At 42.6% G+C, this 17,815-nt stretch overlaps 2 long non-coding RNA genes across 2 annotated transcripts in view; one reads left to right on the top strand and one right to left on the bottom strand.

Annotated features, from left to right (window-relative positions):
- LOC142100812 (uncharacterized) overlaps positions 1-17,815 on the bottom strand; it is a 68,061-nt gene that overhangs the window by 24,908 nt on the left and 25,338 nt on the right. The gene's annotated exons all lie outside the window — the stretch shown is intronic.
- Positions 10,132-10,345, top strand: LOC142101585 (uncharacterized). The gene is made up of 2 exons (XR_012679056.1): positions 10,132-10,185; positions 10,272-10,345. It is a non-coding gene; the product is annotated as an uncharacterized LOC142101585 (long non-coding RNA).

Here is a 17,815-nt window from a genome sequence, read left to right as displayed (position 1 = left end):
TTTGCGTTGCTTGATAAATTGGGCCCTCTGTCTTCACCAGAAGCTTCAGTGACCAAGTACTGTGCAGTCTCTGTGCTTCGATGGCTGGCTCCATTCCTTCTAAACAGACAGCAAGTTCTCTTGCTGTGTTTCTCTTCTTCTTGCAGGCTCAACAGACTTGCAGATATTTATTTCTGGTTCCAGGTGGCATCTCTGGGTATGGCAGCAGACTAGACTATGGCTGCACCTCATCCCTCCTTTGTCACTCTCCTCTCTGACTCCTTTTCTTACTGTTATTTTGGCAACAAATTCCTGATTTTTTTTCAGACACTGATGTCATTTCCTCTCTCCTTACAGCTTCAGGTTGTTGGGAATTGTATGTTTAAGCATTGGAGGCTGTGTTACACTGCTCCCTACTGCTGGGAACTCCTCCAGTTTAGAGGCCTGTCTCACCAATGAGTCAAGAGATGCATGTCTCTCCATCACAGGAGCTTATTAATAAATTATGTCTGTTCTTTAATTCTAGTTGGCTCTGTCTTACTGTCCATGGTTTAGTGGTGATTCTCATGCCCTTATTCACCCCAAGCCAAATTCAACAGGTGTATGATAATTAGAGATATTCCCTGACCACTGTGTTTTGGTTTTAGTTTTAGTTTTGGATCTGTATTAAGTTCTTGTTTTGGTCTTGGTTTTTGTTTTGGCAAAAGCACCCTCGTGTGTTTTGGTTTTGGTTTTGGATCTGTATTTTTTAGAAAAATTGGTTAAATATGCTAAAATCACATACATTTGCTCTTTTTTTGTTCCTACATTATAATTAACTTTAATAACAGTCATTTCCAGTCAATTTTGACCACCTCACAGGTCACAATATTATTTTCATGCACTTTCGGCACAGAGTGCAGCAAGCTGGCTGGATGCTAAGCAACAGACCAATGACTCAAACACACGGCAGTTTATAGCACATCTAGGAAACATTGTAGTGGCAGAAAAGAGTTGGAATTGTCCTTGGGCCCTCACACCCACGCTTATGTTGGATCTTGAAAAGGACATGCACACTTTAACAAACCAAGCACTTCAGTGACAAGGAGTGCCAGTTTTGTGTCTGAAGTGCTTGGTTTGTTTGGGCCCCCACAAAACAAGCTACCAATGGGCTTAAGGCAGCTAAGCTAACAGTGCTGTTAATGAACTCTACAGTGGCAAGTCCTGCACCAGTTGAAGTAGTTCTTGCCAGTGATAAGAAGAAGGCCATTGTCATGCCTCCGCATAAGACCAAAAAATCCACCTCTTATGTGTGGAATTATATTTACTCAAATCCTGATCACAGTTGTCTAGTTGTTTGTAACATTTGTAAAGCCACAGTCAGTAGAGGTAGGGGCCTTAACCATCTAGGAACCTCATCCATGTTACGCAATTTGAAACGACTTCATGACAAGCTGTTGGGAAAATAACAACAAGCAGTCCAGCATGAGCTAGTTCCCTTCTCTCAGCTAGATCCCAGCACATGCAATCTACACCCCCATCACCTTCATCATCAATATCCCCAGTGATCTGAGTTAGTCCTGCATCCAAGTTGCTAAGGCTAGATGACTCCTCCCCTACCCAGGATCCCTCAGAAGAATCTTTGAGCGTTAGGCCTGCTGTTGCTGCTCCTCCTGCTTTGGGTGGATCTTCATCCCAGAAGCAGACCAAAAAAAAGACTACTAGTATTTTACAATAATTGACTGTTAAACAATGCTTTGTAAGAGGAATCAAGTATGACAGCTGTCACCCAGTCGCACAGCGGATCACAGGCGCCATGGCGATTATGCTAGATTTAGATCTGCATCCAATATCCACCATTAATGCGCAGGTTTTAGACAGTTATGTCACAATTCTGAGGTCTAGGAGTGCCCACAGTGCTTTCCCGGTTTTAACACCACCCTCCTTGAGGTGCGGAGTCTAACGGAGAGGTAGGTTTTCACCAAGGACTCCCACAAGGGAGCATGGATTTGGCGGCTTCCTAACCGCAGGTTGCGGTCCTCTCAGAGAGTAACGGGTGAAACCTAAGGAGAGCATAGTATATGGAGGAACTGAGGAGCAAGTGGTTTCAGGAGATAGGAAACTCTTGGGACCCGGATGACAGTGGGAGGAGATGTACTGCAGCAGCAGCTGCGAAGAAGTCCTGTGGAGCTGGAAAGCGCCAATGAATCAGGAACACAGCGGAGAAGAGGTTTTGCAGCGGTGGCTGACGAAGAGGTCCTGTGGAGCTGGGATGCACCAATGAAAGAGGAACACATCGGAGAAGTGGTTCCGCAGCGGCTGGTGCCGAAGAGGTCCTGTTGGAGCTAGCTGCTAGACAAGCAATAAAGCACCGGAGACAGAACAACAGGATGACAAGGGAAACAGGAGCCAGGACTTGGATACGTCTAACCAGGAGAAGAGACCTGAAGATCGGGCACTCATCCAATGCAGGAGGTGCCTTTTATAGTGGATCTGCAGTAGATTGATGTCCAAAACCTGAATGAATGAAAATGCCGGGTCCACGCATGCGCAGAACCCGGGAAGATGGCGGCCGCATTAGAGACCGTGGCGTTCGTCCGGAGGGGAACAGTCGGGGAGAGAAGGTAAGTAACCGCACATCTGATCAGCGGGTCTGAATGGTGACAAGTTAATTGAGGTCCTGTGTCCCTGTTACCAAATTCCATCTCTACACCATTTTACTAGACAAGCAATTCCTCACCTGTACCAGGAGGTTACAAAAAAGAAAAGTATTGGGCTACAAAATGCCATTCTACCAACTGTACACTTAACCACAGATATGTAGACAAGCTGAACTGGGAAAAATAAAGATTATATGACTGTGATAACCCACTGGGTTGGTGAATCGTCTCCAGCAGCAGGAACAGCAGAAGCATCTAACAAACAACACCAGGGGGTAAATGTATTAATCCCCGGTTTTGTCAACTCCCGCGAGTTCGTCGTCTTCGCAGCTTAAATTTAAAGCGGCAAACTTCCCTTTACAAGGCAGCGCCGCTTTAAATTTAAGCGTTGGAGACGCCGAACTCGCGGGAGTTGAAGAAACCGGAGGTTAATACATTTACCCCCAGATCTTTCAGAGTCAGGCTACTCTGTGTATCACCTGCTTAACTAAGAGGCATACCATTGACAACCTGTTTGAAAAACTAAGGGATGTCATTGCAACATGGCTTATCCCGCTTGAGCTCTCCTAAGGATATGTCATTTCTGATAATGCCACCAATATTGTTAGAGCATTATAGCGGGGAGAATTCCATCACATTCCCTGTTTTGCTCACACAATCAACTTGGTGGTACAGAGCTTTTCAAAAAGTGACAGTGACATGCTGGAGATGAGGTCTGTGTCCCAAAAAATTTTGGGTCATTTTAGGCATTCTGCAACAGCATATGGGAGATAGCAGCAGCTGCAAGAAGAATAGAATTTGAGGGCGAAAGAATTTTAGTCCTGCACAGTGGAGAATACTATCTGTGTTGTGCAAGGTGATGAAAACACTGGAAGCAGTCACGTGTGAAGTGAGTTCAGACATTGCTAGCTTGAGTCAAGTGATTTCCCTAATTAGACTTTTGGAAAAACAGCAAGAGAAATTGAAGGAGGAGATGAAAAACAGGAATTACGTTAAGTATGTCGGACTTGTAGATAAAGTACTTTATTCGCTTTGCAAGGATCCAAGAGTTAGCAACATCTTGAAATCGGATAACTACATTTTGGCGACTGTGCTTCAAACTAGGATTAAGAGCTATGTGTTCTCTTTCTTTCAAACTGACCCAGATATCAAGAGTTGCAATGAGCTCCTGTCAGCAAGTTTACAGATCAGTGGTACATGACACAACAATGTCTCCTCCTTCAGTTTCTCAGGCAACTGCTGCTAGGAAAATCTTAGCTTTCCCAAGAGACCCAGTGGTGATGCAGATGAGTCAGCACAAGAATTGCCCAAAAATCGTGGCACCTCTGCCGTAACTCTCCCTGCAAGAGGCGCCATGACAGCAGCGACAGGTCCCAGGATAGGAAACCGAGAGCGGACCGTCACCAATGGCTGCAGTCGCTCCAGGGACTGAACCCCCTCCAGCAGGCCACATCACAGCAAACAATGGGGCAACTACTACGAGAAGGGGAAGGAGGAGATGTTGAGACAGAGACAAGAAGCTATTATAGCCAGGTAGGCAGTGTGTGTAATCCTGTGCATAGCGCACCAGTCAATGCAGTCACACTGTAATAGTCAAAATAACTAGCTTGCTAAACATATGCTATAATAAATGCACACTAATCTACATTAGTAATATCAGGTTGACTCATTATGAAGCTTGGGGCAGAAGGCAGTTTACTATACTCTATGATTATAAACCTCCCCTTAGGACGACATACCTGGCCCTTTAATTCATTTAAAGCCCCCTTTTCTTCTGTCTTGGAACAACTGCAGTCACAGGTTTGTATGTAATATGTGTACACTATTGCTATGCTGTTTATGTCCCTTACATAGAAAATTAGCAGGGGTTATATGTACAAAACATTTGCACTGTACCCAAATTAAAGGATTTGGTCACAATTAAGAATCATACCCCTCTTATATGTAATCATAGTTGGTAACTATTTTCCAGGGACAGTGGTTTAAAGGATATTTCTCAAATTTCACCACACTGACATGAAGGCATGCTGAGACTTGTAGTTCCAAAACAGTTGTAAAGGCATAGCTTGCCTAATCATACCCTGTTTTTCCATTTCTATACTATATGCTAACTACAGTTACTCGTGAGAAAAAAAACATGTCCTCAATGTAGTAAGCAAAAATAGCCCTGTTAACTGTAAATAGTAGAATACATTTTATTCACACCGCTATGCTCTCTCCTATTTCCATTTGTTTTCGTGTATTGGTAGGTTATACTTCCTTGTATAATGTAATAAAATTAGTTTTGTAGTAGCGGAATGGGAGGGGAGGGAATATAGAACGTTTAGGGAACAGGGGAGGCAATCTATAGTTAAACAAACCAGGGGAAATCACATAATACAGTGAAATTGGATGAAGAGAATCATTAGGACAATTAAGTACAAATTTCACAGTGTCTGTAATTTCCTATTTTCTTTTTTTAATGATATAAAATATCTGCAGCATCACCAGTTGATCGTTTTATGGAATCATCGAGCTTTAACTAGAGATGAGCGCACTCGGATTTCGTGAATCCGAGTCCACCCAAACGTTTCCGATCCGAGCTGGATCCGAGACAGATCCGGGTATTGGCGCCAAATGAAAACCTGAAACCGAGGCTCGGAGTCATAATCCCGCTGTCGGATCTCGCGATACTCGGATCCTATAAATTCCCCGCTAGTCGCCGTCATCTTCACTCGGGCATTGATCAGGGTAGAGGCAGTGGCGGATCCAGGGGGGGGGCGATCGGGGCAGTCGCCCCCCCTAGCAGGGGCTTGCTGCCGGCGACTGCACATTGTGTGCAGGTCCGCTCGGCAGTGACAATGTGCTGCCCGGCTGCTCTGATTGTGTTTTAAACACAATCGCAGCAGCCAGGCAGCACATTGTCACTGCCGAACGGCCCTGCACATAGTTGCCAGCCGCCGGCAGCCTTAGATGGCAGAAAGGGGGCGGGGCCTAAATCCCCTTCCCCCACCTAAATCGCCCAGGCTAAAAAAAAATTCTAGATCTGCCCCTGGGTAGAGGGAGGGTGTGTTAGGTGGTCCTCTGTCCTGGTAGATCTCGTGCTGTGCTGTTTAGTTCTGTGCTGTGCTGTGCTGTGCTGTGCTGTGCTGTGTTCTGCAGTATCAGTCCAGTGGTGCTGTGTGCTGTGCTCTGTCAATTTTGAGTTCAGTGGTGCTGCTGGGTCCTGTGCTGTGTCCTGTTCAGTCCAGTGGTGCTGTGTCCTGTGCTCTGTTCTTCTAAGGGCATAGTTATTTCCCCATTATTCCCCATTTTCAAAAAAAATTAAAAAAAGTTATAAAAAAAATACAAAAAAATAATTTTAAAAAATAATAATTACAACAAAATTTGCAAAACCAATCCTGCAGTATAAGTCCATTGGTACTGCAATATTACCAAGTTCACACATTCAGCAGTAAAAGTCCAGTGGTACTGCAATATTACAAAGTTCACACATTCTGCAGTATCAGTCCAGTGGTGCTGTGTCCTGTGCTCTGTCCTTCTGAGTTCAGTGGTGCTGCTGGGTCCTGTGCTGTGTCCTGTTCAGTCCAGTGGTGCTGTGTCCTGTGCTCTGTGCTTCTAAGGGCATAGTTATTTCCCCATTATTCCCAAGTTTTTAAAAAATAAAAAAAAACTTTTAAAAAAAATATGAAAAAAAAAATTATAAAAAAAAGTAATTATAACAGAATTTGCAAAACCAATCCAGCAGTATAAGTCCATTGGTACTGCAATATTACCAAGTTCACACATTCTGCAGTATCTTGTGCTACATATAATGGAGACCAAAAATTTGGAGGATAAAGTAGGGAAAGATCAAGACCCACTTCCTCCTAATGCTGAAGCTGCTGCCACTAGTCATGACATAGACAATGAAATGCCATCAACGTCGTCTTCCAAGCCCGGTGCCTGATCTCCTAGTACAGGGCATGTAAAACCCAAAAAGCCCAAGTTAAGTAAAAGTAGCAAAAAGAGAAACTTAAAATCATCTGCGGAGAAACGTAAAGTTGCCAATATGCCATTTAAGACACGCAGTGGCAAGGAACGGATTAGCCCCTGGCCCGTGTTACGATCAAGTGTCCTCAGTGCTCTAAAAAATGCGGTTTTACCCACTGTCCACTTAACCACGGACATGTGGACAAGTGGTTCTGGGCAAACGAAGAACTATATGACTGTGACAGCCCACTGGGTAGATGCATCCCCTTCCACAGCAACAGCAACAGCTGCATCAGTAGCAGCATCTACAAAACGGCTGCTCGTGCAAAGGCAGGCAACATTGTGTATTACAGGCTTTAATAAGAGGCACAACGCTGACAACATATTAGAGAAACTGAGGGAAATTATCTCCCAGTGGCTTACCCCACTTAGACTCTCATGGGGATTTGTGGTGTCAGACAATGCCAGTAACATTGTGCGGGCATTAAATATGGGCAATTTCCAGCACGTCCCATGTTTTGCCCACACTGTCAATTTGGTGGTGCAGCATTACCTCAAGAGTGACAGGGGTGTGCAGGAGATGCTTGCGGTGGCGCGCAAAATTGCTGGACACTTTCGGCATTCAGCCAGTGCCTACCGCAGACTAGAGGCATATCAAAAAACCATTAACCTGCTATGCCATCACCTCAAACAAGAGGTTGTGATGCGCTGGAACTACGACATAGGCAAAGGAGTGGGGATGCGCCTGAGTCAAGCGCAGTGGAGACTGATTTCCGTGTTGTGCAAGGTTCTCCAGCCGTTTGAACTTGCCACACGAGAAGTTAGTTCCGACACTGCCAGCTTGAGTCAGGTCATTCCCCTGATCAGGCTGTTGCAGAAGCAGCTGGAGAAAGTGAGGGAGGAGCTGGTAAACCATTGCGATTCCTCTAAGCATGTAGCTCTTGTGGATGTAGCCCTTCGTATGCTTTGCCAGGATCCGAGTTTGGTCACTCTTTTAAAGTCAGAGGAATACATTCTGGCCACCGTGCTCGATCCTCTGTTTAAAGCGTATGTTGTGTCTCTGTTTCCGGCGGACACAAGTCTACAGCGGTGCAAAGACCTGCTGGTCAGGAGATTGTCCTCTGAAGAGGACCGTGACATGACAACAGCTCCACCCTCATTTTCTTTCACATCTATGGCTGCGAGGAAAAAGCTCAGTTTTCCTAAAAGACCCGCTGGTGGGGATGCTGATAACATCTGGTCCGGACTGAAGGACCTGCCAACCATTGCAGACATGTCTACTGTCATGCATTGGATGCTGTCACAATTGAAAAAATGGTGGAGGATTATTTTGCTGACACCATCCAAATAGACATGTCAGACAGTCCATATTGTTACTGGCAGGAAAAAAAGGCAGTTTGGAAGCCCCTGTACAAACTGGCTCTATTTTACCTGAGTTGTCCCCCCTCCAGTGTGTACTCGGAAAGAGTTTTTAGTGCAGCGGGGAACCTGGTCAGTGAGCGGCGAAGGAGGTTGCTTCCTCACAACGTTGAAAAAATGATGTTTATAAAAATGAATAATCAATTCCTCAATGAAGTACAGCACTGCACTCAAGATAGTACAGAGGGACCTGTGGTTGTGGAGTCCAGCGGGGACGAATTGATAATGTGTGAGGAGGAGGAAGTACACACTGTAGGGGGAGAGGAATCAGAGGTTGAGGATGAGGACGATATCTTTCCTCAGTAGAGCCTGTTTAGTTTGTACAGGGAGAGATGAATTGTTTTTTTGGTGTGGGGGCCCAATCATTTCAGCCACAGTTGTTTGGTAGGCCCTGTCGCTGAAATAATAGGTTTGTTAAAGTGTGCATGTCCTATTTCAACAACATAAGGGTGGGTGGGAGGGCCCAAGGACAATTCCATCTTGCAACTCTTTTTTTGCCATTATGTGACTATTCAACAGTCGTTTGCCATGTTCAAAAAGTAAAACAAATAGTCAACAAATTCAAAAAATTAAACCAAAAGTTAAATGCCCTGTCATAATTTAAAACAAGAGGTATTGACGTGCTAGAACTACTGTAGTGTTTATATGTTATAAACACTACACTTGGAAGTTGGAGGAGGTATTGTGGCCCCGGTACCAACTTTAGTACCGGGGCCACTCCACTATGCAGTCCAGATAGAGGTGTATCAGATATTAAACAACGTTGACTGTTGCTGCAAAATTTTTAACTAATATTGTGGGGAACACTACACTACGCAGTCCATAAACTTTTTGGGTGGAATTCCGACCCGTGGAGGGTTTTTTAATTATATTGTGGCCCCGGTAAAAAATTGTGTACCGGGGCCACCCCACTACGCAGTCTAGAAACTTTTTTTTTGGGAATTCAGACCCGTGGAGGGTTTTTTAATTATATTGTGGTGACCACTCCTCTACGCAGTCCAGGTACAATTTTTGGTGTAATTAAGACCAGTTGATGGTTTTCTTATTATATTGTAGGGACCACTCCTCTACGCAGTCCAGATACAATTTTTGGTGTAATTAAGACCAGTTGATGCCGGTTTTCTTATTATATTGTGGGGACCACTCCTCTACGCAGTCCAGATACAATTTTTGGTGTAATTAAGCCCAGTTGATGGTTTTCTTATTATATTGTGGTGACCACTCCTCTACGCAGTCCAGGTACAATTTTTGGTGTAATTAAGACCATTTGAGGGTTTTTAAATTATATCGTGGTGACCACTCCTCTACGCAGTCCAGGTACAATTTTTGGTGTAATTAAGACCAGTTGATGGTTTTCTTATTATATTGTGGGGACCACTCCTCTACGCAGTCCAGGTACAATTTTTGGTGGGATTCAGACCATTTGAGGGTTTTTAAATTATATTGTGGTGACCACTCCTATACGCAGTCCAGGTACAATTTTTGGTGTAATTATGACCAGTTGATGGTTTTCTTATTATATTGTGGGGACCACTCCACTACGCAGTCCAGAAAGATACCTCGTTCCAACGTTTTGGACTAATAACAATATTGTGAGGTGTGAGGTGTTCAGAATACACTGTAAATTAGTGGGAATGATTGTTATTGAATGTTATTGAGGTTAATAATAGCGTAGGAGTGAAAATAAGCCCAAAAACTTGATTTTTGAACTTTTTATGCTTTTTTCAAAAAAAATCCGAATCCAAAACCTTAAATCCGAACCAAAACCTTTCGGCAGGTGTTTTGCGAAACAAATCCGAACCCAAAACCTCAAGCAAATCGGAATCCAAAACACAAAACACTAGACACCAAAAGTCGCCGGTGCACATCCCTAGCTTTAACCCCACCCCACATACGCAGATACAACCTCCCTCCCCCCAAAATTTCGTCTTCATATGCCATCAACCATAAACAAAACAAACCCATAAGAGCAGATGTACCTTTAAAAAAGACATAAAGCAAAGTGTCCTATAACTGGCAGAATGGAGCGCACAACTCCCATATACGGAAGTAATTCTGTATTTTACTATCGTCCATGTTGTATGTCATTGGTGTTTTTTTGATTGTTTTTTTCCAGACGTCTAAAAGAAAGGGAGAGGATAGTGGAGTTGGGAGCCCCAGAAGTTTGGGGTCTTTCACCAAAAGATCCTGAACCTGAGTAAGTCCTTTTACACCATTTTGTTTGTTGTAAGTCATTGTTAGAAACTCCTTCTGTTTTATGCTCATCCCTGTGTGTTTCTACAGCTCAGATGAGCACACGCCTGTAGAAGAGGAGGAGAAATGTAAAAAATCCAGCAGCTCTGACTCTTCTTCTGAAGGTAGGTTCATGTAAACCTCATCTTTTCCTTTACACACTATATTATTCTGGATTCATTTAGCTTTCTTTGTATATTTTGGAGTATTTTTTTCTTTGTGTATGATTTTGCAGAAGAAATGAGAAAAAGTCATCAAGAAAAAATCATGACAAAAAAGACTCTACAGACAGTGAGAGCAGCTGGGAGTCTGAAAGCAGTGGTAAATGTTACTTTTCATCAAGTGCCCTTTGTGTCTCAGTGATGTCACTGGTTCATAGTGTCTGCTTTCTCGTGTACAGTGGTTCAGCCCAAAATACGGCTGCTTTCAGTTTGTGCAGGCAGCAGTGTAGGATTATGCATCACACTGAATTATTTGTAGTTTTGCCTGTGCAAACACGTTTATTTTATTACAATGTTATGAAACAAGACGCTGAAATAACTTAATATCTTTCCTTGATGGGTTTTCAACTTTTGCTCACATAATGACATGCCAGAAACCTACAGTAAGTTGCTAGGAATCTTTACATATAGGAGTTCTTCAGATTTGAGACTAAACATAGTTTTTAATGTTATGTAATGTTAATGGTTACATGTTTTTATCACTATCTTTGATGTACTTATTAAAGAAGAGAAGAGAATATACCTTTTATTCATCTGCAGATACAGGAACGCTGCCTTGCGTTCCAGCTGTCTGAAACCGGAAGTTCGGCATTTGAAACGCAGGCTTGCGTTCCACGGTATAGGAAGTGACAGGGGAACTTACTGGGACCAGCTGAAGTTGGTGGTGCACCATCCTCGGAAGGAGGGAGCTCTCGCTTTTAGCCCTGGAGGGCTCAACAGACTCTGGCACCTTTGTGAAGAACCTTTGGGACATTCTTTTAGAGGTATTTTTCATATAATTTTATCTACATTGCCCACGGCATTGACATCGTTGGGATTGTTATTTTTGTTTTTGCGGTGCCTTCTGTTTATTTTACTGGAGTTTTTTCTCTGTTTTTCTTCACTACATATTCCCTGGAATACTTTTGAGATATTTTACTTTATATCCCTATATATGTTTTTACTGTTTTTAGCTGGATATTTGGGATCTGTTCACCACTCCCCATTTTTTTCTACCCAGTTTTTCAATAAACCCTCCTGGTTTCTATAGAGTGTTCAGACTTGTTTATTTATTCATTTATTTTTGTTATAGTGTTGTACCTCATTAGTAATCATATCATTGGGATTAGACATCTCTTCCACTTTTTAGCACCGTGGGTCATCATTGTTTTTTATTTGACGAAATGTTATGCATGAAGTAAGTGATGAACTCAAATTTTTGCTTATAACCTGGTTATTAGATAAGTTGTGTAACTGTTGCAGTTTTATGTTGATTTTGCTTTTGTTACTATACTGTTCTTGTTAATAGGTGGGTTTAGTGTATTTAGTTATCTAAGAGTGAATTGAAAGGACTTTGCATGATTTTCATGTCTGTTTGTAAGTGACCAAGGGCTAGATTTACTAAGCTGCTGGTTTGAAAAAGTGGGGATGTTGCCTATAGCAACCAATCAGATTCTAGCTATCATTTTGTAGAAGGTACTAAGTAAATGAAAGCTAGAATCTGATTGGTTGCTATAGGCAACATCCCCACTTTTTCAAACCCGCAGCTTAGTAAATCTAGCCCCAAGGCTGAGACTATGTCTGGGATTTGAATAAACCCAAATCTCAGACTGTACCTCGTGCCTCATGCCACTGAATGAGATTCCCACAAACATTCCCTTAAGTGTGTGATCATCCATAAGGGTCCACCAAGCCCTATTTCAGTGCCCTGAATGTGTAAAGTAGAATACCTGCAGTTTCAGATTGCATCGCTGGTGAAAGTGGTCAGGTAATTGATGAGCTGATCGCACGGGATCAGACATAGTCTAAATTAGTGTGAAAGACTGTATCATTTCTTAGAATACAGAGTAAACCATAAACTAATCCTACTGGGATTAGATATAGTGATTGAGTGACCTATGAGAAGTGTAAATTGTTACTTATTGTTACGGCTCACGCCCCAGGTATCAACTCCTAGAACCGCTTCAGAGGTCTTCGCCTATAGGAACCACTTTTCCCGTAGAGCTAGATGCGCTCACAGGTATTCAGATGCCCCCAGGTCTTGTACTCTAGTTGTAGGAACTGATAACCTGAGAACGTAGCGCAGGTGTTCACACAGAGGTGGAGTGAAGATCCCGGCAAAGGTTTTGAGGGTCGCCGGCAATACAGTAGCGTCTAGGTCCAGGCCAGGGGTCAAAAAGGTCACAGGCAAATCAGCAGCGTCTAATTCAAGCAGGGGTCAAGGTCACAGGCAATCAATCAGCTTCAGAATCCAGGCAAAAGTCGGCAACAGAAGAGAGGGAATATCAGGAACAGCAACACAGCAGGAATGTTTGCTAGGAAGCAGGGACTATAACTGGCAGGGAGGATTGCCCCTTCCTGCCTTATATACTAGCATTGGCCAATGAGAAACGACTGAGGCACAGGGAAGAGTAATTAGCCACGTAGCTAATCCCTAATTTGCGCATGCACCCGGCTGCCCTGGATGCCGGGACGCGGCGCTACACAGAAAGAGCGTCCCGACCGTTGCCTTGGCAACGGCCGAGACAATCTGGAAGTGACGTCCCGGTCGTCATGATGACGGCCGGGATGTTGAGCCACGGAGGAGAGCGAGTCGCAAGCAGTGCCCACAGCCGTCGCAGCTCGTGACACTTATCATTGTAAATTCTACAGTCTGGCAAGACCTAGGGGTTCTGCATAATTTTATAAGAAAACTGTGGGGTTCTTATACTCGCCATATTATGTAAAGGTAGAATATAATTTTGGGGCAGAACAACACTAGTGTGGTAGAATTCCCTGCGGGGTCACCTACCTTGATAATGTTTCATAAATATGGTCACAGAGGATGTAAGCATGTGCATAAATGGAACTCTTTGATGTGCAAGACAAAAAGCCCATTTCATATAGAAGAGACATTTGACATGTATGTGTTAAGACAACTAGAGAAAAAATTACTAAACAAGACCGGATGTTGTAACAAATATGCTATACAATTATGTATTTTAAGAACACTGTATGGATGAATCCATCCAGAGGGGGAAAATTAACTTTACTGATGCCCCCCCCTATGAAAACGAGCAACACACCAAACTATACCCAGTAATACCGAAGGGAACAGAACCAGAAGAGGTTTTCATCCTTCCATTGTTCATGCTCACAACTTAGATGTGCCAGCTTAAGCCAATAAAGTAGCTGAAGCATCAGGGAGAGATGTAACTTCCACTCCTCTCTCAGACTAATAGAAAGTGCTATTTCCCCTTTATTGCATACAGACAGATGCAGCACTTTCACAGTGGGACCGAATGTCGCCACAACAATCAGCTGCACACAATCCTTTTGCAATAAGCCCCTTGTCACAAATAGCCACTTCAGAAATACCTTTAACAGGTGTCACTATGGGAGCACAGGGCTTCACCACTGGAACCACTGGGAGTAACACCATTGCAAGGGCATTATTTGGTACCCCTAGCAATCAACCTGACCTTACTACCCCTGTCAGAGTCGTAATGGGACCTAACCCACAAGCAGGCATAGGAGGGCAGCCTGATTTAATACAGTATGATTACCACATACCATGGACAGCCAGTGATCTCAGGGCAATCCGAGAACAGTGTCCAGACCCTACCAAATTTCCCCAAGCATTATTAGAATATTTGCAGTTTGTAAGGCAGGTTCAGAAGCCTAGTTGGGAAGATACCCTGCAATTGTTAACCATTACATTGGGCAAACCAAAATATGAGGAATTTTATTGACAAGTAGGGTGGACTTCACTAACAAAATGTGAAACGACGAATGCGTTTGAAGAAAAATGGACTCAAATCAGTAATAACGTTAAAATAGTCTTCCCTAGCATGGTTAATTGGCAAGCTATATCTAGCCTAAAACAAGAAACGAAGCAAACCGTAGATGAGTACTACAATAGCCTTCTGACAGCCTTTAAAACATATGGAGGAGATACTAAATTAACTGATTCCTCAATACAGCCAGTTATGAGAAGTACCTTTGTTGCAGGACTGCTTCCAAAAGTACAAAATATGCTTAAATCTGCAGAAATTTACTGTCCAGCAAAAGACTTACCATCCTTGTTGCGCCTCGCTAAACATCATGAAAACACACTCATTGAGACAGAAACTAAACAAATAAATAGGTTGATGGCATTACAGCTAAACGATTTAGAAGATAATACAAAGCCACATAGACAAATTCAATGCTATAACTGTAACTTGGTGGGGCATATGGCTTATAAGTGTAGAAGACCTCGCAGACAGAGACATGATAAAGATGTCTTAGAAAAGAAACCCCAGAAGGAATTCTTAAATTCCCCTGCTTGGTTTCCGCAAGAGCAGCAATGAATTTCAGGGGTGTCCCCAGTTGTCAACCTTCAGACAGTCATTCCCTTGGCATCCAAAGAACCTATGTTAAATGTGAACATAAATGAACAAGATTACCCATGTGTGATGGATACTGAGGCCACCCTATCTGTGCTTAATGTTCCTAATGAATCTGATTTTTCTCTTTCAGGTGAAACTGTAACAGCTATTGGAGTTTCTAACACCCCCCTAACACTCTCTAAGATTACACCTACTAGGGTTACTATAGGCTCCATAACAGCAGAACACTAATTTCTGCTATCTACAACAGCACCCACAAACCTATTGGGTAAGGATTTGTTATGTAAATTTGGATGCACGATACAGTGTTCACCTGGTGGTGTGTTTTTACACATTCCAGAGAAACATCTTGCTACTGCTTATGTTCTCATGACTCAAGGACCACTTGAGGCCCCACCACAATCAAATTTTGATATTGCAGACTTCCTTACTCATATACCAGATACACTGTGGTCACAGGGTCTAAATGATGTAGGTAAAATGTTGTACATTAACCCTATTAAAGTCATTTTATCGCTTACCAATAAAACAATGTCCAATGCGATTGTTGTAGTTCCAATGCACAAAGATATTTAATTGCAAAATATGGCAAGATTTACAGCAAGCCATCATTATGCAGTACAGATGTTACAATAATGCAGGAAAGTATAAAAACACATTTTCTAATGAGCTTCACCCAGGATAAGATAACATCATATCGTCTGTGTGGTCAGGATCAGAGATAGAGGCAGAACAATGGCCAGCATGCTTATATGTAGCTTCAGTATAGAAAAAAGAAAAATGTTGTCCGGCGCTCAGAAACAAACAGAATTTAAAAATCACTGTGTCAGCATAAACATAAAGGAGAATTTTGTGCACAATATAGCTATATTGGGGTTAAGCTCACCTGCCGGACGTCAAGGAATCTCCTGTAGGTGAGTCCCTAAGCTAGTGATACAAACTTACATTCAGGGTGTTCCATTTAAAACCTTCCCCTGAACCTCCAGCTTATAAAGCCTGCAGCACCTTTGTAGGGAGTGGTCAACTCCCAAAAAACTAGAAAATAGTGAAAGGAAAAAAGGGCGCTTCTTTAAATTAATGAAATGTGTACAAGTGTATAAAATCATTTGAAACGGCAGTTAAGGACAAATAGGACCAATGTGCAAGTGCAAATAAAAGAAAAATGTTGTCTGGCGCTCAGAAACAAACAGAATTTAAAAATCACTGTGTCAGCATAAACATAAAGGAGAATTTTGTGCACAATATAGCTATATTGGGGTTAAGCTCACCTGCCCTATAGAAAAAACACTGATGTTACTATGTATACAGATAACACTTAGTGAGGTCTTCATTGGTCCAGGCTTAATGATATTCCAGATGCCTGCTGGTCATAGGTCAGTTCATTTGATACTTTCAAAGGGTGAGGGGCAACTTTCCCCAACTATTGTCTACGTTTTCCCCCAGAATAACCAGTTCAAACTGACCCATACACAAAGTACTTTTGAGTATTAATCTCATATTGCTTATATCTTGTGACCGCTAGATGCAATCACTACTCTGTTCAAATCGGGTTAATGCTGGTGAAATATACTTTAATATGAGACCAAACTCTTTACCTTTTAAAACACCTGAACCATAAATACCTTTACTATAGTATTATCTATGCATAAATAAGCAATCTAATACATTTTCCTAATAAATAAATGTGGATTGTAACCTTAATAAATTTGTATTATTTACAAGTGTAAGTGCGAATGTAAATGTGTGTTATGAATTTGTGCAATTGCATCATAACACGTGGCATATTAATCACAATTGCATGGTAAAACAATAATAATCAATTTGGTTTGCTTCATTCAATTATTTGACTTCGACAACCCCATTGAAATTAAGATTGACACTTCAAAGCATCTACCCCATATATTGCAATACCCTTTAAGGCCAGATGCAGAGCAGGGTATTCAGCCAGTTATGGTCGACCTGTTACAACAAGGGATTATTATTCCCACCTCCAGCCCTGTTAACACGCCTATTTTTCCAGTAAAGAAGGTGGGGAGGACCGCTTGGCGCTTCGTTGAAGATCTAAGAGCAGTTAATAATGTTGTCATACCATCTGTTCCAATAGTCTCTAATCCAGCCACCATTTTGACTCAAATCCCACCACAGGTCAGCTATTTTTCATTAATTTTATCTTTGTTCTGCATTTTTTAGGATACCAATACATCCAGCTAGCCAATACCTTTTTACCTTTACATATAAAGGTCAACAGTACACATGGACACGCTTTCTACAAGGCTATTGCAAAAGTCCGTCGCTGTTTAGTCAAGTCCTACTTCGCCAATTGCAAAACTTTATCCCTAAGTTCGGCTCTACACTAATTCAATATGTAGACAATCTGTTCTTATGTTCCCCAAATGCTGAAGTACCTGAACATGACACGTTGGACCTACTTATTTTTCTAGCAGAAAATGGTCATAAGGTATCCAAAGACAAATTACAGCTGTGCAAAACACATGTTGAGTATATTGGTCTATGCATATCACCAGTGTCGGACTGGGGCATGAAGGGCCCACCGGGGGACTGCAACGCTAGGGGCCCACAAGAGGGGGTGTGGCCAGCCATCATAGGGGCGAGACCAGACACTAGAGGGGGGATTGGTCAGCCCACGAAGGACAGTTAGCACCATAGTGTAGTATATAATGAATGCAGTGTGTGTATAAAGAGTACACAGTCTTGACCTGCCCCTTAGATTGGGCAGAACAGTCACCAAAAATCAGGATTGTCCCACTAGTCCAGAATTGGCTAACCTAAGGCACTCCAGGTGTTGTGAAACTACAAGTCCCAGCATGCTTTGCCAATATATAGTAGCTTATTGCTGGAAGGGTATGCTGGGACTTGTAGTTTCACAACACCTGGAGTGCCACAGTTTAGTCAAGCCTGCACTAGATGCAGAACATTTGACAGACTGTTCTACCTCTTCTTGTCACTTTTACCACCTGTAGCTGCTGGTTTCTTTAGTTGCGGCTTGTCTGGATCCTGGAATGTT

The sequence above is a fragment of the Mixophyes fleayi genome, chromosome 9 (genome assembly GCF_038048845.1).
Source record: "Mixophyes fleayi isolate aMixFle1 chromosome 9, aMixFle1.hap1, whole genome shotgun sequence".
In the NCBI taxonomy this organism is placed as follows: Eukaryota; Metazoa; Chordata; class Amphibia; order Anura; family Limnodynastidae; genus Mixophyes; species Mixophyes fleayi.
Note: the sequence above shows the minus strand (reverse complement) of the source record. Positions and strands in the feature narration are given on the sequence as shown.